The sequence below is a fragment of the Chelonoidis abingdonii genome, chromosome 2, assembly GCF_003597395.2.
Source record: "Chelonoidis abingdonii isolate Lonesome George chromosome 2, CheloAbing_2.0, whole genome shotgun sequence".
Taxonomy (NCBI): domain Eukaryota; kingdom Metazoa; phylum Chordata; order Testudines; family Testudinidae; genus Chelonoidis; species Chelonoidis abingdonii.
This window is the reverse complement of record NC_133770.1, coordinates 12,414,524-12,440,230: the sequence shown is the minus strand read 5'-3', so window position 1 is coordinate 12,440,230 and position 25,707 is coordinate 12,414,524. Positions and strand designations below refer to the sequence as shown.

Below are 25,707 nucleotides of genomic sequence, written 5' to 3'. Positions count from 1 at the left end.
TTAAAATCTCTAAGGACAAAGTCAGGAGTCTTGCACAGCTCATTTCTGCATCATAACTCGGGCAGTGATACTGTCAGCAGTACTTTCAGGAAGAGTCACAGGTTTGTTATGGGGGGAAGAATAAGAGTCACAGAACGGTACTGGGATACCGCCAGCCCTCATGGCCATTCATCTGTTTTCACTTGAACAAACAAAATCGGAATAAGTTACAGTTAAGGAAGAGCTTGATGTACCACACAAGCAACCTACACAGCTGAGATCTGGTGTAGAGAGTAATTCCACTGTAAGTCTTCTTGCGGCAAGAGGCACAGGGTTGTAATACATTCCTTCTCCATCTCACTACTCCCATGTAAACTAAAGCTGCACAGCTCTCTCTTCTCTAACAGTATCAGAGAGGTAGTCATGTTAGCCTGGATCTGTAAAAGCAGCAAAGAGTCCTGTGGCATCTTATAGACTAACAGACGTTTTGGAGCATGAGCTTTCATGGATGAATACCCACTTCAGATCAGCCACATCATCACCGGTTCATTCAACTGCACATCCACTAATGTAATAGAGACCATCATATGCCAGCAATGCCCCTCTGCTATCTACATAGACCAAACTGGACAGTCTCTAAAGAAAAGGATAAATGGACACAAATCAGATATTAGGAATGGCAATATACAAAAACCTGTAGGAGAGCACTTCAACCTCCCTGGCCACACAATAGCAGATCTTAAGGCGGCCATCCTGTAGCAAAAAAACTTCAGGACCAGACTTCAAAGAGAAACTGCTGAGCTTCAGTTCATCTGCAAATTTGACACCATCAGCTCAGGATTAAACAAAGACTGTGAATGGCTTGCCAACTACAGAACCAGTTTCTCCTCTCTTGGTTTTCACACCTCACCTGCTAGAAGAGGGCCTCACCCTCCCTGACTGAACTAACCTCGTTATCTCTAGCCTGCTTCTTGCTTGCATATATATACTTGCCCCATGAAATTTCCGCTACATGTATCCGACGAAGTGGCTATTCACCCACGAAAGCTCATGTGCCAAAACATCTGTTAGTCTATAAGGTGCCACAGGACTCTTTGCTGCTCTTTTCTAATAGGTCACCTATGACTTAAGTAGCAACTAGAGGGTGTGAAAAGGTAGCAACAAATGGGTCTCTTGCACTAATGAATTTAGCAAGCTGCTTATGCTGGTTGGTATATATTAGCTGAAGTGATTTAACTTCAGATTGTTCAAAGCCATACAACATGGGTGAGAACTTTACTTAGCCTCCTAACAAGACAATATTTATTTAGACATCCGACAAAAAAACCCAGGATTTTAAGGAATACACTTAATACTGAGGCCAAAGAATCGAATCTCATTTTCACCCCCAAAACGGGAAATAAATTACTGCACATTGCAGGCTCAGCAGAGGTAGCTCCCAGAACAATACATGTAAATGATCAGTAGATGGCAGCCAGTTTTTAATACTTCTGGGAATAATAGCATTGCTTACGGAATGCCGTAACAGAAAAGGAGAAAGAAAATATTCAAAAGTGACAAATCACTGACAGATACCGCTGGGCCGTGAAATCAAACCTTTCTGACTCTTTATGAGGGTATATAATGCCTTGAGAATTCACAAAATGCCTTCGATCTTCTATTTAAGCCAAGCGAGACACACAGCTCTGACTCAGGGAAAATAACATGTCCACTGATGGTTTACATTACATTTAGGAGCTTCATAATGTGTTCCGTGATTGTAAAACACCATCTGTATTACTGACTTCCTTGTTGCATAACAAGGAGAAATGGAATAAATGATGGTGAAAATATGCACTCCTCAGGAACATTAATATATTAAAAACTTTCATTCCTTTTAAAATAGCTTTGTATTTTTTCTTGGTATTTTTCAGAATGAAAATTCTTTAAACAAACACACACAAACCAACCAACCCCTTCCAATATTTTTATTTCCATTGAGTGACATAAGTATGGTCTGATTCTGACACCATTAAATAACAAAATTACTCTGCATCAACAATAAAATAATAAATACTTTATACAGCGCTTTCTAGGAGTAGATCTCAAAGTGCTTTCCAAAAGAGGTCAGTATCGTTATTAGGGCCCTACCAAATTCCCTGTCGATTTTGGTCAATTTCACAGTCATAGGATTTGAAAAATGGTAAATTTCAAGATTTCAGCTAATCTGAAATTTCACAGTATTGTAATTGTAGGGGGTCCTGACCCCATAGGAGTTTTGTATGTGTGTGTGTGGAGAGGGGGTTGCAAGGTTATTATGGGGGAGTTGCGGTACTGCTACCCTTACTTCTGCACTGCTACTGGTGGTGGCGCTGCCTTCAGAGCAAGGCAGTTAGAGGGCAGTGGCTGCTGGCTGGGAGTCCAGCTCTGAAGGCAGAGCCACTGACAGCAGCAGCACAGAAATAAGGATGGCATGGTATGGTATTGCCACCCTGGCTTCTGCACTGCTGCCTGCAGGGTGGGGCCCTCAGTCAGCAGCCGCCACTCTCCAGCCACCCAGCTCTGAAGCCAGCCCAGAAGTTAGAGTGGAAATATCGCAACTCCCCCCCATAATAACCTTGCAACCCCCCCCTCCCCTTCAACTCTCTTTTGGGTCAGGACCCCCAATTTGAGAAACGCCTGTCTCCCCCGTGAAATCTGTATAGTATATGGTAAAAGCACACAAAAGACCAGATTTCACAGCTGGTGGGGGGAAGGGAAGGAGACCATATTTCATGGTCTATGATGCGTTTTTCATGGCCGTGAATTTGGTAAGGCCCTAATCGTTATCTCCATTTTACAGATGGGGAAAGTGAGGCATAGAGCAGTGAAGTGAGTTACCTAATATCATAAGGAGGCCAGTCAGTTTATATCCATTTGTTCTTGTGTCCACATTAGTATTGAGCTTAAATAATTACTCTCCCTCCCTGATATTTATCCCTCTGATATATTTCTAGAGAGAAACCATCTCTCTCCTCAGCCTTCTTTTGGTTAGGCTAAACAAGCCAAGATCTTTCAGTTTCCTTTCATAAGACAGGTTTTCCATTCCTCAGATCATCCTAGTAGCCCTTCTCTGTACCTATTCCAGTTTGAACTCATCTTCTGAAACATAGGAGACCAGAACTGTACAGAGTATTCCAGATGCAGTCTCACCAGTGCCTTGTATAACGGTTCTAACATCTCCTTACCTCTACTGGAAATACCATCCCAAGAACGCATTAGCTTTTTTCACAGCCATATCACATTGGCGGCTCATAGTCATCCTATGATCAACCAATACTCTGAGGTCCATCTCCTCTTTTGTTACTTCCAACTGATGTGTCCCCAGCTTATAACAAAAATTCTTGTTATTAATCCCTAAATGCATGACCTTGCACTTTTCACTATTAAATTTCATCCTGTTACTATTACTCCAGTTTACAAGGTCATCCAGATCTTCCTGTATGATATCCCGGACCTTCTCTGTATTGGCAATACCTCCCAGCTTTGTGTCATCCGTAAACTTTATTAGCACATTCCCACTTTTCATGCCAAGGTCAGTAATAAAAAGATTAAATAAGATTGGTCCCAAAACTGATCCCTGAGGAACTCCACTAGTAACCTTCCTCCAGCCTGACAGTTCACCTTTCAGTAAGACCCGTTGTAGTCTCCCCTTTAACCAGATCCTTATCCACCTTTCAATTTTCATATTGATCCCCATCTTTTCCAATTTAACTAATAATTTCCCTGTGAAACGATATCAAAATGCCTTACTGAAATCAAGGTACATTAGATCCCTGCGTTTCCTTTGTCGTAATATATCTGATACCTTCTCAAAGAAGGAGATCCGGAATTGGTTTTGCACGATCTAAAACTTTTGTTTTTAATAAAACCATGTTGACTTTGTTCCCGTTACCATTGACCTCAATGTCCTTACTATCGTTTTCTCCTTCAAACTTTCTTCGCGAAGATCTTCTGCATCACTACAGAATGTCAAACTAACAGCGCCTGTAGTTACCAATCACTTTTTTTCCTTTCTTAAAAATAGTAAGCATGTTAGCAATTCTCCAGTCATATGGTACAACCCATGAAGTTTACTGATCATTAAAAATTCTTGCTAACGGGCTTGAAATTACACGTGCCAGTTCCTTTAACATTCTGGATGAAGATTATCTGGGCCCCCCGAATTTTCATCCATAAAGTGTTTGAGTTTGGCTCTACCTGGATTGGTAATACCTACCTCCATTTAGCCTTGAAATTAGATAAAGGTTCTAACCATCAGAGGAGTGACAGTCTGGAACAGCCTTCCAAGCGGAGTAGTGGGGGCAAAAGACATATCTGGATCACAGACTAAGCTTGATAAATTCATGCAGGGATAGTAAGATGGGATAGCCTAATTTTGGCAATTAAATTGATCTTGACTAAGCGGTAAATTGCCAATGGCCTGTGATGGATGTTAGTAGAGGTGGATCTGAGTTACTACAGAGAATTCTTTCCTGGGTGAGTCTTGCCCATATGCTCAGGTTTAGCGGATCGCGAAATATTGGGGTCAGGAAGGAATTTCCTCCAGGGCAGATTGGCAGAGGCCCTTGGGGGTGGGGGTTCCTTCCCCTGCAGCGTGGGGCATGGGTAACTTGCTGGAGGATCTCTGCAGCTTGAAGTCTTAAACCATGATCTGAGGATTCAATAACTCAGACATAGGTTAGGGGTTTGTTACAGAAGTGGTATGGGGGGCCGATTCTGTGGCCTGTGCTGTGCAGGAGGTCAGATTATGATCATAATGGTCCCTTCTGACCTTAAAGTCTACGACTCTAGAGGATTCAGGATTAGAACACAGGTTCCTGAGTCCCCATCAAAATAGGCCACACTGCCTCCCTGTAGTGTACTGGATCGTGCGGCAGAGCTGGTTTTACTTCATATTGGTTTACGATAGTATCAGGGGTAGCCATTTAGTGGCTCTCACACCATGGAAGGGACATAAGCAGGCTGGTAGCAGGGCCTGAGTGGGAAGGAATATCAGCGTCTTAGAGCCTAACTGGCTCCTACTACTTCAGTTGACTGCCGTTTCCTCAGGGGGTTCAGGGAAGCTGCAGGAAACAGGAAGCTCCTGAGAAGCTGGTGTTAATCATCAGCTCCCCTGGGGTGTTAGTGAGGGACATAAGAGGCTCCTCCTCCTCTCTCCTGCTGCTTCTGCTGCTTTCTGTTAATTCCCTCTCACCTTTCTCCTCCTGCGCCTGTTATGTCTCTTGTGCCTCCTCCTCCAGCACGGCACTCCACCGTCTCTGTGTACCTAGAGCGAGCAGAGCAATACATAATGCACCACAGCCGCAGACACAATTTTCTACCCCTGGGTCCTAGTGGGCCCCCCACAGCATCTGGCACCTGAGGGGCCACCTTCAATTCGCCCTCATGGTAAGGGCCAGCCCTGCCCAAAACAAATCTATTAGTCTATTAAGGTTGCCACTCGACTCCTCATTTGCTTTTTTGCTTAGATAATGATACGATAAAACTAGTGGCAGAGCTCTGGACGCCTTGCTCCCGTGGGTCCGCGCCTTCTAGTGCGGGTTTGGGTAATGCTAGCCTCAGTGGCTCACATGGTGACCCTCCCGTAGCCCATTCTCTCTCAGGCGCCAGGGTTACAGTCTACTGAGCCCTTTTCTCATAGCCTGTTCCAGGAAGTTTGGTGAGAGAATCCCACGTCTCTGATTCAGCACTCTGTCCTGACAGGGCCTAACTTCCCTCCCAGGAGAAGTTCTGTAGTAGGGTTGGTTAGGGCGGGAACCCAGGCCCGACCTCTCCTCTGTGGGTTCAGCCCAGGGACCCTAATGGTTTGCAGATTGTTGCAGCCAACCTCTCACTGCCAGAGTTGCTACACTTTCCCTGGGCCCTTCCGCAAAGCGCTTCCTGCTTCTCCGCTTCTTCACCTGACTTTAGGGCTCCTTTTAAGTGAATTGTGCTGAGTGTGTCTTCAGTAACAGCCCTTCCACCGCACCTCCTCGCCCTGGCTTCTTCCCTGTTGACAGGAGGTTGAGCCTTTTATGTATCAGCAAGGCTTCAAAATTAAGAGTCAGGTGGTCACATTAACTGAATGGCCTCACCTGACTCTTTGCAGGTTAATTAGAGTCAGGTGTTCTCATTAGCCTGGAGCAGCCCCTGCTCTGGTCAGTCAGGGAACAGAAAACTGTTAATCCAGTGGCTAGTATATCTGCCTTCTGCTATTCTGCTGTATCCAACTGGCCTGGGTCTATCACATATCCCTCCCCCCTGCTCAACACCAAGGGGTTGGGCAGCTTGGGACACCAGACAGTGTATGCGTGATAAGCCATCGGCATTGCCATGGCGACTCCCTGCTCCGTGCGGAACTGGAAAGGTTGGAGAGATAAGAACCACCTGGTTCCCCTTGTGTTCTTTTCCTTGTTCCGTTGCATCCATTGAGGAGGGGCATGGTCATTCACAAGGATAAATCTGTGCCCCAGCAGGTAGTAAATCAACGTTTCCATTGCCCATTTTACAGCAAGGCACTCTCTCTCTACTACTGCATATTTTTGTTCCCTCGGAAGGATTTTCCTACTGAGGTAGAGAACTGGGTGTTCCTCCTCCCCAACCATCTGCGACAGGATGGCCGCTAACCCTACCTCGGATGCATCTGTCTGTAGGATAAAGTCCTTGTTGAAATCTGGGGCTATCAATACGGAGTTACTGCAGAGGGCAGTCCGTAAGTCCGCGAATGCCCTCTCTGCTGCATCGGACCATCTGACTGGATCAGGACCACAGGCCTTCGCTAAGTCTGTTAGGGGACTTGCCCTTGTAGCAAAATGGGGGATGAAATGCCGATAATACCCCACCACCCCTAGAAATGCTCGGACCTGCTTCTTACGACTCGGCCAATGCCAATTTTGGATGGCCTCTAACTTATTCAGTTGGGGTTTTACCAGACCTTTTCCTACTACGTAGCCAAGATATTTGGCCTCCGTGAACCCTACAGCGCACTTAACAGGGTTCGCGTAAGGCCAGCCCGCCGGAAGGTATCAAGGACCGCCCTCACTTTTTCCAAGTGGGTCTCCCAGTCTGGGGTATGAATCACCACATCATCCAAGTAGGCCACAGCATAACTGGTATGGGGGCATAATAACTTGTCCATGAGGCGCTGAAAGGTAGCTGGAGCCCCATGTAGTCCAAAAGGAAGGACCATATATTGGAAGAGACCCTCCAGTGTAGAAAACGCTGTCTTTTCCTTTGCATCTTTGGCTAGAGGAATCTGCCAGTACCCCTTTGTCAAGTCTAAGGTTGTCAAGTACCGGGCATTCCCCAGACGGTCCTGTAGTTCGTCTATGTGGGGTATAGGGTAGGCATCAAACTGGGATATCTCATTTAGTCAACGGAAGTCGTTGCAGAATCTTGTGGTGCCATCAGGTTTGGGCACCAACACTACTGGGCTGGACCACTGACTGTGGGATTCTTCGATGACCCCCATCTCCAGCATTTTCCTGACTTCCGCTTTTATTTCCTCCCTTTCGGCTGCTGGCACCCGGTAGGGCCTCATAGTTACTCTGGCCCCAGGGTTTGTGATGATGTGGTGATATGTCCCGGTTGTGCGACCCAGCTTTGGTTGAGAATACATCTTGATATTGGGCAACCATCTCAGTTATCTCTTTCTTCTGGGCTGTCGTTAGATCAGGAGACACTCTCACCTGTTCAGGATTTTTGTTTCCTGGGTGCAGCTCTTCTCGAATCACTGTGCATGCCTCTTGCGTATGCCATGGTTTCAGAAGGTTGACATGATATATCTGCTCTACTTTTCAACGTCCTGGTTGTTGCACCATGTAATTTACTTTCCCTACGGGTTCAACTATTTCGTAGGGCCCTTGCTACTGCGCCAACAGCTTACTCTGAGCTGTGGGTACCAGTACCATTACTCGGTCACCAGTTTGAAACTGACGAAGTTTGGCTTGGCGGTTGTAGTAGGTTCTCTGGGCCTCTTGGGCCTTCTCTAGGTGTTCTCTCACTATGGGGGTGACCCGGGCTATCCCATCCCTCATCTGGGCTAGTTAAAAAGCCCACCCTCCTAGCTAAACTGGTAGTAAAACAAGCCAGTGCTCATAAAAAAAAACAGTTCAGCAAAAATAGCAGAATCGGGCCCAAGCAGTCAAGCAACAAACAAAGCAATTAAAAAAGAAGTTAAAAAATTTTAAGGGCATAGTAAAAAAAGAAAAAAGTAAGTAAGTATAAGCATAAAAATTTCAAATACACAAAACAATACTTAAAATAGTAATTTAAGTTAATAAAAATAGCTGTTAAAAAACAAGCAAATAATTTAAGTAAAAAGTTAACTCTGTAGTTGCTAAAAAAACAATTGAACTTTGTAAAAATACTAAAAAAAAGTTCTTGGTGTCTTTAAAATGTTTGTAAATAAATTCAAGCAAAAAAATTATTTAATTGCAATTATTTGCCTACAAACAATTTAGTCAAATTAGCTAAAAAATGTATACAGTGCTATGTAATTAAAACCCTATTAGGCTCTAAAAGGCACTATAAAAAGTGCTTTTCTTTCAGTGTTTAAAAGCAAAAGTTAGTAGTAAAAAGCCACCAAAATTCTGGTACAGTTAATTATATCCCTTTTAAAGTAAAAATCTTTAAGCTGTAAATAGCTTTAAATGCAAAAGCAAGCCAAAAAGCATCTGTATTAACGCAAATTATCTAACTAATAAGGTAAAAGCCACTAAACCTGGGCTGCCTATAAAACAAATATAAAAAAATATGGGATAATTCCTCTGTTTTGCTTAAAATCAACAAGGGTATTTATATATTTTAAGCAATAATTAACTGCCCAAAAAAATAAATCTCTGTTTCCTTCAGCAAAGAGCGTCGGCTAGTCTCAGGGAGATGGCGCCGCTTACTTTGATTGCGTCCAGTGAAATGATCAGACTGTCAGTAGCCCACACAGAAAGGAAAGGGGGAGGGAAGATGGGTTCACACGCTCCTAGACCCAGGTAGCTTCCTCGCTGGATGATGCCAGGCGGAGTCAGCCCACTGTGGGTCGGATTTTCTAAAGATCCTCTAGTTATCGGGCTTGCGTTACAGTAGTTCTGGTCACGAGCTTTCGCTTCACAGGGTACTTTGGGCATCTTTCGGTAACAGTCACTTACACTGGTGTACACAAACACACACACACACAGGCCTTTATTTCCAAATACCACGAGGCATCTGTACTTTATGTCCGGACCCAATACCATGAGGCGGTATGACAACCCCTCTTGAGGCGGTAAAAACCCCTCAGCAGCGGTGCATACCTAATTCATTTTTCTATGCATTACCTAATGCGTTTCTCTATGCATTACCTTGTTGGCCAACCAAGCAGTTGCCCAGTATTGCTATAAACTAATGTTATTGGGGCCTTTCCCCAATACTGCTCTGCATCTGATCTTGCTGCACAGTCAATAAGTTCAGATGGCATGAGCCCAACAGAGACAGAAGGCCCCATGGACAGTCCGACGACACCCTAATAGAGATTTCAAAAGGTCTCATACCTCTCTTGTGGTGCCATGGGGTTCGAAGGGGAATGATCTGTAGCAGCTGCCTGTGTCTCAGTAGGCGTTGACATCCCGGACGAGCCCCCAAATTGTCGGAGAAAAACTTAGTTTTCACTTTTTTATTTGCGTGCAGCAAAATCAAATACTTTATTATTTCTTTAGCAATTGCAACAGAAGGAGGGAGTGCCCTAGGACACAGGGTTGCCTCAGTCCTGGACAGGTCTCTCAACAGGTAAACAATTACAGCAGCATTTATACCTTTGTTACAGACAATAACAAGCAATATTACAGACAATAATGAGCAACAGCTCCTTTTTGTTTATACATAGGCCATCCTGCTATCTTATTTCTCTTACTTCTAGAAGATGCCAGTCTACGTATTTAGTTATTAGTGCAAGGTCATGACAACTTTTCACACAGTTTTTTCCCCATTTGCCTCACACCATCCTTACTTCTACAAGTCTCGCGTCATTAGAGTTACAGCTTGCCTACCTCTTGTTAACTGCTAGCCTAACTTTTGCTAACAAACTAACATGCATTAAAATCCCCTACAAATCCTTGTCAATTCTTTCCCTACTTCCACACCGGGTTCCTCCTCCCAAATTTCCTTGGCTATGTCCAGGATGCCGCGGGGGTTACGTCCATACAACAGCTCAAAGGGGGAGAATCCGGTGCAAGCTTGGGGGATCTCACAAATGGCAAACATGAGGTACGGTAGCAGGTTGTCCCAATCTTTCCCATCCTTGCTTACCACCTTTCTTATCATGGCCTTGAGGGTTCGGTTAAATCTTTCCACCAGACCATCAGTTTGTGGATGGTAAACTGAGGTCCACAGTGTCTGGACATGGAGCAGGGAACACAAATCCTTCATCAACTTGGACATGAATGGTGTTACCTGGTCTGTGAGGATTTCTTTTGGTAGCCCTACCCGGGCAAAGATTGCCACTAATTCTTTGGCAATGCTCTTGGAAGCTGTATTTTGTAAGGGGTCAGCTTCTGGGTACCTAGTTGCATAATCTAGGATGACAAGCACATACTGGCCTCGGGTCGTTTTCTCTAGTGGCCCCACAAGATCCATGGTGATCCACTTGAATGGGACTTCAATGATCGGCAGGGGTACCAGAGGAGCTCTTAGATGTGGACGAGGGCTGTGCGGTTGATATTCGGGGCAAGAGACACAGTACCGCCGGACGTCTTCATGTACCCCCAGCCAGAAGAACCTGCGTAAGATTCGCGCCTGGGTTTTCTCCACTCCCAAGTGACCTCCAAAAAGGTGACTGTCAGCGAGGCTTAATACTGCCTTCTGGTGTTTCCAGAGGACTAGGAGCTGGTCTACCTCTTGCTCCTACATTTGCACGACTCGGTATAGGAGATTCCTCTTGATCACAAAATAAGGCCCTGGCCCCTAGGCCTTTCCCTCTATGGGTACCCCATCTATCTCAGCCACCTCCTTCCTGGCGTTATCGTACCTTGGGTCTTCCACCTGATCCCATTCAAAAGTCTCTCTCTCTGGGCTTAACAGCCTGAACTCTGAGGGATCTGTCTCTGCCCTCTCGGCTGACTCCATGAGGTTGGAGTTGGAAGTAGTCTCTGACCCCTCCTCTGTCTCAGGGCCTTCCCCTTCAGTTGCCCGTGTACGTCTGCCTACACAGGCGACCCTCTGTCCTTGTATCAGGATTCAGGTACCCAAGGCCTTGGCCACCCTTCTTTCTCTTTTCTTCTTCCTGCCTTTCCCCGGGACCGGGAATAGTTCCTGGGACATTTCCACGAAAAATGGGAGGTGACATTCTGCTGTGGAAACTCCCTGAAGTTTGGGGAGCTCCTCTCCCTCTAATTCCTCCAGTGGAAGCAAGTTTCCAAACCCGGGGAAATCTCTACCTATGAGCACGGGCTATGGGAGGTTTGAGACTACCCCTGCTTTCACACTGGTGACATTTCCCTGAATTTCAATTTTCACTGGTATGATGGAGTAGTAGCTAACAGTCCCATGGACACAGGTTACTCCCATACGCTTGGCCTGCATTAACTGGCTGCGCTTCACTAATTTACCTGAAATCAGGGTGATAGCACTCCGAGTTTACGAGTGCCATGGTTTCTACCCCATTCAACTTTACCTACCTTGTATATTTATGTGGGGTGACTGTGACCCCTACAATATTGAGTAGGCTGCATGGGTCTGCCCCATTCCCCAGGTTACACTGCCTTGGCTCTATGACATTGGGGCACTGGGCAGCTATGTGCCCCAACTCCTCACATCCATAACACCTATAATTGCTTCTAGCCATTCCCCTATCACATGCATTAGGGGATTTAGTCCCGGGGTCCCCCCTACTCACGCCTTCCCCTTCCTTCTGGGTTCCCGACTGGTTTTCGACCTCCCTCTTCTTCCACCTAGGACTTCCTGGGGGTTTGGCCGCCCGACCCTCCATGGTTGGGGTTGGGTGTTTGTTTTGTGAGGGGCCTTTCTTGGGTAGTTGGGTTAATTCCCTGGCTGTTATCCGTCTTTCCACCAATGTGATCATTTCGTCATAGGTGGACGGATTGTTCTGGCAGACCCATTTGCGGAGATCTGGCGGCAGTCCCCGCACGTAATGGTCCATGACTAAACTCTCTAAAATCTCTGAGCTGCATGCCTCCGGCCGTAATCACTTTCGAGCAAGGTGTATGAGGTCGAATAGTTGGGACCTTGGAGGTTTGTTCTCCCTGTATTTCCACTCCTGGAACCTCTGGGCCCGCACCGCTGCTGTCGCCCCAGATCATGCTAGGATCTCTGCCGTCAGCTGGGAATAGTCAGCGGCATCCTGAGTGGGCAGATCAAAGTAGGCCTTCTGGGCCTCTCCGCACAAGAAAGGGGCGAGAATGCTGGCCCACTGCTCCAGGGGCCACGCCTCATGCTGTGCAGTCCTTTCAAATGAGAGGAGATACCCCTCTATATCATCGCCTGCCGTCATCTTTGGCAGGCAACCAGTGGCCCTCAGGGTTTGCATCTCATTGGATCCCCGGGCCTGGGCAGTGAGGATCTTCAGCTGGTCCACAACCTCGCACAGGAGGGCTCGATCTTGGGTCACCTGGCTCATTAATAATTGGTTGGTTTCCTGCTGTAACCTCATGGACTCCTGTTGTGCCATCGCCTGAGCCCAAGTTGCCTCCTGCTGAGCTGCTGTGGCTTCCATCAGTGCTCTCCCCACCTACTCCATGGTGGTACAAACAACAACAACAACAAAAAAACCCACAACCAAAAATCTCTGTGCACCTTTTTTGTTTTTTTGTTTTTCGGTAAACACTTCTTTGTTCCGCCACGCTGTGAACAATCACTATCCCACTTCTCACACCAGTTGTGGCAGAGCTCTGACCTTGCTCCCGTGGGTCCTGCGCTTCTAGGCGGTTTAGGCTAGCCTCAGTGGCTCACTGTGACCCTTCATGTAGCCCTTCTCTCTCTAGGGCCAGGGTTACAGTCTACTGAGCCCTTTTCATCATAGGCCTGCAAGGAAGTTGGTGAGAGAACTCCCACAGTCTCTGTTCAGCCTCCTGTCCTGACAGGGGCCTGACATCCGCCCCCGCAGAAGATGTTCCTGTAGTGGTGGGTTGGGAGGAACCCAGGTCCGACCTCTACTCCAGGTTCCGGCCCAGGGACCCTAATGGTTGCAGTTGTTGGAAGCCAACCTTTCACTGCCAGAGTTGCTACATTTCCCTGGGCCACTTCCCCACAGATCTCCTGCTTCTCCCTTCTTCACCCTGACCTTAGGGCTCCTTTAATGATGGTCTGAGGTTGTCTTCAGTAACCAGCCCTTCAGCCGCACTTCCTTGCCCCTGGCTCTTCCCTGTCTTACTGGAGTGAGCCCTTTTTATAGTATCAGCAGGGCCTTAATTAGAGTCAGGTGGTCACATTAACTGAATGGCCTCACCTGACTCTTTGCAGGTTAATTAGAGTCAGGTGTTCTCATTAGTCTGGAGCAGCCCCTGCTCTGGTCAGTCAGGGAACAGAAAACTGTTAATCCAGTGGCCAGTATATCTGCCTTCTGCTATACCCAACTGGCCTGCCTCTATCACAATACACTGTATGTGCAGCTGTCCAATTTTTGTGTGACAACAGGAGAGTCCAGACGGCATTAGGGATTTCACAATATGTGTAAGAAGAAAAAGTTTGAACATCATGTTTGTTTTAGGATCAACTTTTGGTTCACTTGGCTAGCGGGGAAAAAAATCTTACACGGATGTTGTATTACTTTTGCTTCCATTTCTAGCCCAGTTATCCTAATAAATGGGCTTCTTGTGTGTGACTTTTATTTAGCAATAAATAAAGAAATAAAGGAAAAGTATAAAGTTTGCAAAGGAACACACAGAAAAGTGCAGATGGGAAAACTGGTAAAACAACTCATAACTTCAGAGGAAAAATTCTTCAGTCATGTAGTATTTTAAAGATACAGAGGGGTGGGAATGATTGTATGAACATCCAAATATTAAATGTTTTCAGTTATTAAAATATTAATCAGTTCTAGCCCCATTTTAAGAGAGAAAGCAAATACTGAAATTCCTTTCTCCAGAAAAACATTGCTGAAGACTCTTGCCTATCTTCTTGTAATCCATTCACTGACAGGCTCTTAGACTCAGACTCATTTTCTTTGTATTTTGAAAAACAACCCAACCTTGGATGCTTGGGCAGAGACAGTGTTTTCTGTCCTACAAGACAGGACATTTATGCAGCAAGCCCAAGCAGAGTGTTAGTTTCCAGTGTTCAGACTCTTTCTGGGAGCACAGATTGAGTTTAGTTATTTTTGAAAGAGTGAAACTTGAGCTGACTTGGTCCTACAGCTATAATTGCTCCACTGAGAATATTTGAATGCTATAGGTATCGACTGGAAGGTCTAGTTTAATAGGCTGTAGGGGGAGATTTTGACAGCCCAGCAAAAAGCTTCAGCTGCCAGTAACTGGAATATCGACTGTTACACTCATTGCCAAAAGCAGCTAAGCTATAAGGCCTCTGCGGCAACCTTGGCATAATTAGGCAAGCCAGGAGGAGATGGGGGGTGACCATAATGGTGACCTGTGCCATCCTGTCTTGCTTCTTTTAAACTACTGAAGTATGCAGTTTTGAAAAACAGGAAGTCTGTTTATATTTGACTTCTAGTGTGTGTTTGTCAGGGCCCATAAGACTACGGACTCTGCAAAAACATATCTGTTCAACTAATGGCTGGAAACTTCCTGTTTAACTCTTGCTTAATTTTTGGGGGGGGGCAGGGGAGGGTTTTGTTTGTTTGTTTTTTGATTGACAACTATGTCACACTAACATGCATAAAAGGGGAGAAAAGTCCGAGTTAGATAGACTTCATGGACCTATCTTAAGATCCCCAGCAGCAGATGGAAGGCTGGCTACCAGAAGCCTGTTGCCAAACAACTCAAACACTTCTCCAGACTTTGGGGTAAATATAGGTTTGGGGTGCTTTACTAGCCTGCTGCGGGCACGTGTATGTGCTTGAGACTAAATAAAGTAAAAGCTTTAAGTGAAAGCACTCGTTTGCACTGTTTATACCACCCCCTTATCAAGTGGATGTGCTGTGTCCCCATTGATTTATATCCTGACACTGCCTTGCAGACAGTAAAATTATCAAGAGCTTTGGGTTCAGAAAACCCCAGGTAACAAGGCCAAATTCCTGTTTGGTGCACTGCCACTGCATTTGATTGCTTATGTTTCAAGATATATGGCTATGCAGCCTCAGCTGGAGGCCCCTGTGGGGCCAGATCCAGCTCAGTGACATCCTCTGTGTTGCCCACCTTTTACATTTTGAAGTTTTTTAGCCTATTGAAATTCCCCTCTCTGAACTCCTCCCTCCTTGAACTGCCACAGGAATATCTTTGTGCCTCGATGACCTCTCGAGGTCCCTTCCAGTCCTAAAGTCTATGAATCTCCCTAGTTCTGGGACCAACAAGGGCTCCCCTTGCCACCCGTTTACGCTTCAGATATTAGCGTATAAGATTAGGTGCCAGTCCTGATGCTGGATCTATGCAGGCAGACCCCTGGAACCACGTGGAGCTTCACTGAAGGCAAAGGAGCTGTACTCAGATCCCGATGCAAGACTGGAGCCTTCAGTGAGCAAGGCTCCAACAAGCAGTATCTTTCCATTTGTTACAAATAAGACATTTATACTACATTATATGCAAAAATATAGATCATGATTAGAGCTGGGAAAGTAACTGAGTTTTTTGGATCAGCCCGAAACAAAAAAAATTCAATTTTTTCAACAAACATTGAAAAATAAAATCAATTTAAGGTTGCACAAACATAAAAATGGCCATACTGGGTCAGACCACTGTTCCATTTAGACCGGTATCCTGTCTCTGACACTGGCCAATACCAGAGATTCACTGGGAGTGTACAGAACAGGGTAGTTGAAGAGATTCACCCTGTTTTCCCCTTCCAGCTTTTGACAGTCAGAGGTTTAGGGTCACCCCAAGAATGGGGTTGTGTCCCTGACCATCTGGGCTAATTGCCACTGATGGATCTATCCTCCATGAACTTATCTAGTTCATTTTTGAACCCAGTTATACTTTGGCCCTCCCAGAATCCTCCGGCGATGAGTTCCACAGATTGACCGTGCATTGTGTGAAGAGATACTTCCTTTTGTTTGTTTTAAACTTACTGCATATTAATTCCATCAGGTGTCCCCTGGTTTTTGTACTGTGGGAAAGGGTAAATAACATCTCTCCATTTACTTTTCCCACACCATTTATAGAATTCTATCCTATCCTCCCTTAGTTGTAAAAACCGTAGTCTTTTAGTCTTCTCATATGGAAGCTGTTCCATATCCTTTATCAATTCTGTTACCCTTCTCTGAATCTTCCTAGTTCCACTATATCATTTTTTTGATACGGGGCAACCAGAACAGGACACAGTATCCAAGCTGTGGGCACACCACAGATCTATATAGTGGAATTATGATATTATCTGTCTTATTTTCTATGCTTTTCCAAATAGCTCCTAACTTACTGTACTGCTGAGGGAGTTCTGCACCAAAATATTAAAAATTCTGCAAATTTTATTTGTCAATAAATAAATGTGGAGGTTCTAGCATGGCAGTGGGGAGCAGATCACCCTGTGGCCTCCTCCCCTGGGACATGGACTTGGCGGTAAGATTGCACCCGACCCTGACAAGCGCAAGGGACAGTCCTGCCCCAGAAACACCTCAGGCCCTGCCCCTCCACAGGTGCACCAAGATAGTAAGCGAGAGGGACAGTCTCACATGAACGCCCAGCCCAGGACACCAATCCATCTGTGGAGCAGGCAGGCTCAGTCTGGCAGGATCCAAGTGTGAAGGGGTTTAGTGTGGAAAGGATCCAGCTGCGGGGTGAGAGGGTTCTGTGTGGGGCAATCTGGGTGCAGACGGTTCAGTAGGGGTCTGGGTGTGGGGGGAAATCTGGATGCACATGGGTTTATTGCGGAGTTCTGGGTGCAGGGGAAACGGGACTCTGTGGGGTGTCCAGGTGAAGGTGATTGGAGCTCATGGGGGCAGGGGGGTCTGAAGGTGGGGGCACTGGGGTTGGCAGGAGGGCCTGGGTGCAGGGCAAGTGGGGTTTGCTGGGTGGAGGTCTGGGTGCAGCTAGTTGGGGCTCAGTGGGGTGGGAGTTCTAGTGCAGGGGGTGGTCTGGGTCCAGGGGCCTCTGGATGCATGGAGGTTGGGCAGATAGGAGAGCAGCTCCCTGTATAATGACCCTTCCCCCTGTAGCTGAGGAGCAACAGGTGCAGGAAGCTGTAGGGGAAGAAATTCCTACAGCTAGGAAAGGTTTCTGGGGATGGATCATACCTGGCCCTGGCCCTGGCCCTGGCCCTGGCCAGGAAGCGGAAGTCCTGTCTTCTCCCTCCCCCAGCCCAGCCAGGACTAGCAGATGAGCCCAGTACAGGATAGGAGCCACCTGCCAGGGTGTCCTCAGCCCTGCCCTCTCCCCACACAGTGATTTACTTCTTTGCTGGCTGCTTCAGGTGCCCAAAATGATGTGTTCATACTGCTGGGGAGGGGCACATGACTGCTCTTGCGGCTTTCCTTTGCTTCTCTGTCATTTTTTGCTGAGAAGCAGAGAAATCTGCAGCGGGCATGACTTCTGCATGCATGCAGTGGTGCAGAATTCTCCCAGGAGGAATAGCGGTAGCCTTTTTGACTTCTGCTGTGCATTAAGCTGAAATTTTCAGAGAACTGTCTACTAACAAAACATTTTGTTTGACTCAAAATGAAACATTTTATTTTCTTTGAGGCTTTTTGTTACCTTTAAAAAATGAAATGGAAGTAAAGGTCTAAACAAAAAGACACTGTAAAAGTAAACATTTTGTTTCAAAAATGTCAAAACAAAACATTCAAACTTGTTCAGGATGTTGTTTGTTTTCAGCTGAAACCATCTGATGAATTCAACATGAAATCAAAAATGTTTCAGCATTTTTCACCAAATCTGCATTTTGCAGTGAAAAATGTTTTGTCCAATTTTTTTTTGCTCATCTCTAATCATAACAGTTCTTTGGGACCTCTGCAGTTTATTTTTTTAGCAAAACAAGATCAACTGACCCTCTGTCCAAAGCAATATTTTTGGATGGTTTTAGGTCACAAAACATGCAATAATCATAGTCTCCATGCTCTACTTTCCAGAAGATCCTTCATTCTCAGAAAGTGAAAAGAGGCTTTGTTGCAATCACTTTACATGGTCAGTAGATTGAAAGTTGTTTATCAAGCTCTTGTTCAGCTTTTCAAATCTACTTACTTCCTGACAGCAACACTTGGTGTTCTAATTCAGAGAGCCCCCTCAGCAGGAATGGGATTGGAGATGCTTCCACTCAGAAATCTTATCAAAGGGGTGAGCTCTGTGCATCTGTAATGGATGTGAAAAGGGTCATTTCTTATCTGTCACAAAGTGAAGATTCCTGTTCCTCTTTCCAATTGCTACATTTGGATTCCCTGCTTCCCATTGGAACAGGCCACTGGACAGGCTCTGAAACTCTGCAGATACCAAAGTCATCCAGAAAAAAGCCTTGTAATTCTACACCAGCCATATGTTCCTGATGACTCTCCTCCCCCAAATCCCAGGCAGTCGTGCTACATTAGCCAGCCAACAGCTACCTCTAGGATCCACCCATAGGATCGTACTCATAGCATGTAATGTAACGTTGCATCTGGCTGTCTGACTTGTTGAAGAAAATCTCCCCTGAGCGTGTGTACATATGAGGGAGAATGTTATGAAATTCCCCCAGTCCTGGCTATCCACTCCTGCAACCCACCCACAACCTGCCCTTCTCTGTTCTCTCATTGTTGAATCCCTAACCATCTTCCCCAAGACTCTGACGTACAGGTGGCAGAGCTCTGTGCAGCATCGGCAGTAAAGAGCAATGCATGGAGCAACACCCTTTGAGGTAGAAAGACCTCAATGAGGATGCAAAAATGATAAAAAAAGTTGTAATAATTTTATTAATATTAGGCGTTACAAATTTGTTTGCACCTTTATTGACTATTAAGATATAGCTAAAGTATGTTAAAGGCAGGATGCTTGGAAATATACCAGTAACTGTGTATGTTTTAGTTAGTTATGTTATAAAATGTTCAGGCTGATTGAAGACATTGCAGGAAGTTTGTTTTCTGTCACCCCAAAACAAGCTAAATATCAGAGAGATTACATTTCTTTGCCATAAAACCATGTTTATAACTGCAAAGATTTTCTTAGCTGTCCTGTTCTAGATAACTCTTGTAAAATACCAGTCTGGTACAGCTGGTACCAAGAAAACCGTGAAAAACATGAATGTTTTAGGAAAGGATGTGATTGTGAAAAGAAATTTAGGGTTGTGTTGTCAGAGCAATAAATTTAGGAGTGAAGTGGGCTTTTTCACTCTCCCAAGAAAAACTAAGTAAACCCACACAAAGAATTGTAGAAATATACTTGTTGAAATGAATTTAATAATTACTGGAAAATTTTCATTCAAAATAGCTTCTAGGAAAAAATGTGTCATCGGAAATGTTTTAAACCTTTCTTCATTTCTTCAATGGCAAATCATTTTGAATGGCATATTTGCAAGTATTTTATAACTAAATGCACAGCATCTAATGTAATTTTCTAATATGATGGTTAAGTAAATGGTAAAATGCTTTCTCATAATCTTTCCGAACTAATTACTCATGAAAGAAGCCATTTCAGTATAGAATATTTGTATTAATTAGAATATTTGTATTAATTACTGACAGTGCTCAAGCCACCCCGTCACCCAACTCAGGATGACAAGAAGAATCAGCTTTCCAAGAACTGTCATACAGAATCAACAACTTCTTAAAGAAAGACTTTAGCTTAAATAGTTCTTAAAAAATTGTTTAATTTTAAAGGATTGTTTTGAAAATTGTTAAACTCTAATAAAACTTAAAGAATCAGAGAAAATTGACTGAATACAAAGAAAGTTAAATTCTAAACTTAAGGATCTTCCGTTAATCTCCTGCCACAAAGACATATGAAATAGAACTGTAAAGAAAGAAGGTATATATATGCACATATATGCATTAACAAACTACATATTCATATGATGAAGAGGCTCCTAAAGACAACTCATGAAGGTACTTAACCAAAACACAGAATGTCAGCATGCAGCTTTGAATCTAAACAAGCCCAACAGAGGTGTGTTTTCCTATAGTTTCCATCAAAATAGGAAGAAGAGTATAAAAGCTCTGAAGAGAGCACCCATCTCACATGCTCCCTGCTACCATGCTCAAAACACACACATTGCTCATGAACTTATCCTGTCCATCTCTACAAGCAAGCTACAGACAGCTAAGAAAAGCAGAGAAAAGACCCAAGGAAAACTTCTCCGGGACTTCAATTCTGGATTGGTGAGAAGTTAAGATCCTGCCAAGGGACTAGATTTAAAACTCTTGTAAAGGTTTTAGTAGGATATGGAAATACTATTGTAACTTAAGATACTAACACTTCTGCCTATTAATTAATAAGTATCCTTGGAGAGGATACAGGAGCTAAACATTGGCAGAGATGAAAGTAAGCTGGTCCAGTCTGGTATGGCACAGCATACTGGCAAGAGCCAGTATGCTGTGTTGGACCAGCTTCCCCAGGCTGGTGATTTAAAGGGCCCGGGGCTCCCTGTGGTGGCTGGAGCCCGAGCCCCACTGCCGAAGGCCCAGGGGGCATGATGGCAGGGCTCCATTGGTGATTTAAAGGGCCCAAAGCTCCACTGCACTAGTGGCGGCCGGAGCCCCAGGTCTTTTAAATAGCCCCTGAGCTCCCAGCTGCCTCTGTGGCCGGCTCTGGGGGTGATTTAAAGGCCCCAGGGCTCCCAGCCAGAGCCCCTGGGCTGTTAAATCTTGATTTAAAGGACCTGGGTATTTAAAGGTCCCACCTCTTCCGGTTGAGGCCACACCCCTTGCTCAGGACTCCAGTGTACTGGTAAGTACTTTATGTTACTTTCACCTCTGAACATTGGTAAACAGAGAAACAGTGGAATTTAATTAAAGATTCTTGATATTTGTAATTGGCCTGTCTCAAGGCAGCTCCTTAAACAGCATCTTCTAAGTAACTGATTGAAAGATTTCCTTCAGTTTCATAGGATCTGGCTAAGATTGCTTACTTTGCCCAAGTATAAACTGTTTTAAGTTATCAATGATATGCCAAACAGGACCCACCTGCCCTTTAACAAATTATTTTGCTCACTTATAAACAGTGAGATCCTAAGCTGGGCTCACAGTAAATTTAGGAAAATATGTACTTTGGTCTTAACTTCCCACACAAAAAACACCCCCAGAAGCCATTCATTCTCAATGATGAAATGTCTCTCAAACTCTCCAGAGAGATACATAGAAGAGATTCTAATAGGAGTAACTAGTTTCTCAAGTGTGTTCTGTCATTTGTATTGGTTTAAAGCTTTCCCCCGCACCTTTCTTTAATAATAAGGTAGCCATGATTAAAGATTGTGATTATTTTGCTTTGTTTTAATTGCGGTGTCCCCTAGGTATGTAAAATAATGAGAGTCACATCCCTGAACTAGCAATCAGACAAACAGTGACTAAGAGTCTACCCTTTCTTGTTTCTCTAAACTAAACATATTTGGTAACTTTTTAAATAAAATTACTTGGCATTCAGCAATTTAAAATTACCTCTTTATATCCTACGCTTTGGTCAGATCAAGAGGCAACAACTGGAACAACTTTAAAACATAGGTTGCATGCACCTAATCAATCAGCAGCTGCTTTTCATTTTCAAGGCCCACACCTGCTGGTATTGCAGATGCAGAAATCCTATTGGCTGTAATGTTATTTCTGGAGGTGGCACGGCTTCTAACTTGAGCCTTTTGTTTGTATTTAAGCTCCACTGAAATCTTGCTTTAGTATAGAGCCCTGTGTTACCTTGCAGGTTTGATCTGCAGGACTCAAATCAGCAAGGACGTTCTCTTTTTTTAAATGAGCCAAGTAATAAATTAATTCAAGAAATCCCCCTAACTCAAAGACAGCTTTTAACCTCATTAATGCTAATCTCTCCAGTCACAAGGAGATCAAGTGGTCACTTGAAGATAAGTCCCTGCTTTCCAAAACACACACAGAGGTGAACAAAATCCAGAAGGAGCTGCTCAGAGCAACTGCCCAATTAAATATAAAAATTGCTATTTTATGTCCAGAGAAGCACAGGTTAGTGGAGCAGTGTTTTCCTTCCCTCTGGAAACAATTAGAGAAAGAGTGCAGTGTGACAAAAGCCAAGCCAAGCCTGCTGATTGAGCAGTTACTCTTCTCCCATGACAGCAGAGCTGTGGAGGTCTGTAGACAAGCAGACTGACCCCTGTGGCATTGCCTGCTGGTCTCAGGGAATTAGCTCGATTTCCAGCCTCCAGAGCGCCCTCTGCAGGGCAGTGATCCACCTGTCCTCTGGCCCCCTGTGTCCCTCCCTAGAGCTGGTGCCCTTTTAGCTGGGGTGCTATCCCTAAGCAGTAACCCCTTTCTCTTAGTGTCTCCCCTCCCTGGGGAACCCCCACTCACTATCCCCACATCACCTCAGTATAAGGCTACTGCCAGTCATTGTTTAGCCCCACGCACTGGGGCAGACTGCAGTATCAGCCTACTCATCACTGGTAAGGAGGGTTTGGACTCTGCAACCTCTAGTACCTGTTGGCATTCTGCTAGGCTGCAGCCTGGGGCTTTCCAGGCTAGAGCTCCCCAGCCCTGCTTTACTCAAGTACCTTGTGTCTGGCTCCCTGCAGCCAGACACTTCTCCCTCTACAGGCAGAGGGACACTGTCCTTCTGGCTTCCCAGGCCTTCTTATAAGGCCCTGTTGCTCAGGTTGGGGCATGGCCCCAGCTGCAGCCACTTCCCCCAATCAGCCAGAGTTTTACCTTGCCCAGCCCCAGCCCTCCGCAGGGCTTTTCCAGCTCCTTCCAGGCTGGAACGGGTGGTCACCCCGCCACAGGGTCCATCTGGCTTTTTGCAAAATCTAATGATGTTTATACCACCCCTATTTCCATTATCCACTTATGTTTTCTTTCACTGAACACCTGTGTGGGAATGAGTGGCTCATTAAAATGCAGGCCATACGCCAGTAGCCCAGCATAGGAAGTCTTCCTCACATGGGCATGCTGATGTACCTCAGTCCTGGTTCCAAGAATGCCTGATCCTTCTGAACCTACTAACCCAAGCCTGCCAATATAGCCGCACTTTGCAGAACGTAGTCATTTGATTCTGTAAACCAGGGGTAGGCCACCTATGGCATGTGTGCTGAAGGCAGCACTCACACTCAGTGGCACTCACACTGCCCAGGTTCTGCCCACCGGTCCAGGGGGCTCTGCATTTTAATTTAATTTTAAATGAAGCTTCTTAAATATTTTAACAACCTTATTTACTTTACATACAGCAATAGTTTAGTTATATATTAAAGACTTATAGAAAGACACCTTCTAAAAATGTTACTGGTGCGCAAAACCTTAAATTAGCGTAACTAAATGAAGACTTGGCACACCACTTCTAAAAGGTTGCCGACCCTTGCTGAAAACCAATGTCCTGCTTGACCTCATAACCCATTTTGATTTGTGACCTAAGACTCAAACCTGGCTTCCCAGAGAGGAAAAGCTAGTGAATTAGCTCACTGTGCCACTCAGCCTTCAAAAGATATTCCCCACCCCAAAATAAGAAGAAACGCCAGTAGAGTTCTCTTAAGAAAAAAGTTCTCCATCATCTCTTATCTAAGTTCTATCAACTCATGCAACTTCTCAGGAAGGGAAGGATAGTCCAGTGGTTACAGCACTGCCTTAGGACACAGGAGAACCTGATTCAATTCCCTGCTCTGCCACAGACTTCCTGTGTGACCTTGGACACGTCACTTAGCCTTTCTGTACCTCAGTTCCCCATGTTTAGAGTAGAGAGGATAATGCTTCACAGGGGTGTTGCAAGGATAAATACTGTGAAGCGCTTTGAGATCGGCTGATGAAAAGCCCTCTATAAGAAGACAAGGTTACTTACCCTGTAACTGTTGTTCTTCAAGATGTGTTGCTCATATCCATTCCATTTAGGTGTGTGCGCGCCGCGTGCACAGCCGTCGGAGAAACTTTTTACCCTAGCAACACTCGGCGGGTCGGCTGGGCGCCCCCTGGAGTGGCGCCACCACGGCGCCGCATAAATAGCCCAGTTTAATTATCTGTAGCAAGATAAAAAACAGAGATAAGTGTTTTTAGTTGGAAGCAACTGTGAAGACTCAGGGCTTGATTTTGATCTCACTTCTGTTAGGGCTTAATTCTCTGCCCACCGAAGTCAATGACCAAGCTTCCATTGACTGGAACAGATGCAGGATCAAACACTCGGTGAACATTCGGATACACTGAAGCCCTGATTCACATCTCACTCCCACATGTGAGAATCAGGTGTAACTCAATTTCAGAGCCAAGGCGTGAGCACGAAGCTGCGGTGAGATCAGAATCAAGCCCTCACTAAGCAGTGAATCACGGTCTGGATAATATTTGTTCCCAAATGATGATGACAAATCTAAAGGAATGTCAAGCCAAGTCTTTTCCAGATGGTGACTGGTTTAATACTAACTGCTAGGGGAAAAAAAAAAATCAAGTACGCTACAACAAAACACCATATCCCTGGCAAGATGCAGATCACCATTTAACATGCAAACAGGTCATTAGTTTCTCTGCATGTTTTAATATTTTAATGATTTAGAACTGCAATGATGACATCTGGGTTGGGCACTTCCTGTCAGGTTATGACTGGCTGGCTTACCTGGCCAGATTCCTCCAGCCAGTCATTCGCCATCTGGAAGTGCCCTCCCCTGCCAGTTACTGCCGGTTGGAATTGTTTGTTCATGCAGGAGTGATGCGTGTATTTCAGAAGAGCTATCCCATTAAAACAACAATCATCTACAAAGAAAACTCACTCGCCAGCAGAAGAGCCTCACGCTTTTGACAAATACATGGTTTCAAAGAACAACTTCTGATTAAGCATATTCTTCTCCTGTATAGAATCACTGCTCATTAAAAGGTTTAGCAAACGAACTAAGATTTAAATAGAGGCATCAGAGATGTAGATGTAGGTCAGAATAAGATACTGAAAAAGTTACATTATTATTTATGAAGGGCATGATATACTTTATACTTCATAAATGGAAAAGCGTAAGCGACATACCATCATCATAAATTGTTGTATCAGACAAAGAGCTACTCTCAGATGGGATTGTATCATCTGTAAATGAAAATAAAGGATTTGAGATACAGGATACTCTACAGAGGTTTCTAAATACTCTATTTTAAAATAAAGCTAATGGACATGAACTGCAGTATCATGTGATGCCTATGTAGCCTTTCACAATCTGATCATCTTCTTTTGCACTGCACTGGTACCTTATTTGTTTACATTGTAATTTAATAAACTACCAAATATGCCAACACTTGGGGTCGACTTTTCAACTCCAGTGGGCTTTAGGCAGCTAACCTGTTGAGGCACTTTTGAAAAAAAAAAAACCACTAGGCACCAAATACCTTTGATATTATGGCCTAAGATTACTTTTGAAAATGGACTTTGGGGCTTCTGAAAATTTTACCCTTAGACAAATTCTGCTCTCGGTTACACTGATGTAAATTGAGAATAATTCCATTGTTTTCAATAGCATCACTTGAAATTTACACCAGTGTTAACAGAGCTGAATCTGGTCCTGGTCACGGTGATTTTTTTAAACACACATTCTGTATTTATTCAT

The 25,707-nt window shown here is 44.7% G+C and overlaps 1 protein-coding gene across 1 annotated transcript in view; it reads right to left on the bottom strand.

Annotated features, from left to right (window-relative positions):
• The window catches only part of CRHR2 (corticotropin releasing hormone receptor 2), a 290,812-nt gene that overhangs the window by 247,643 nt on the left and 17,462 nt on the right, over positions 1-25,707 (bottom strand). The window lies entirely within an intron of this gene.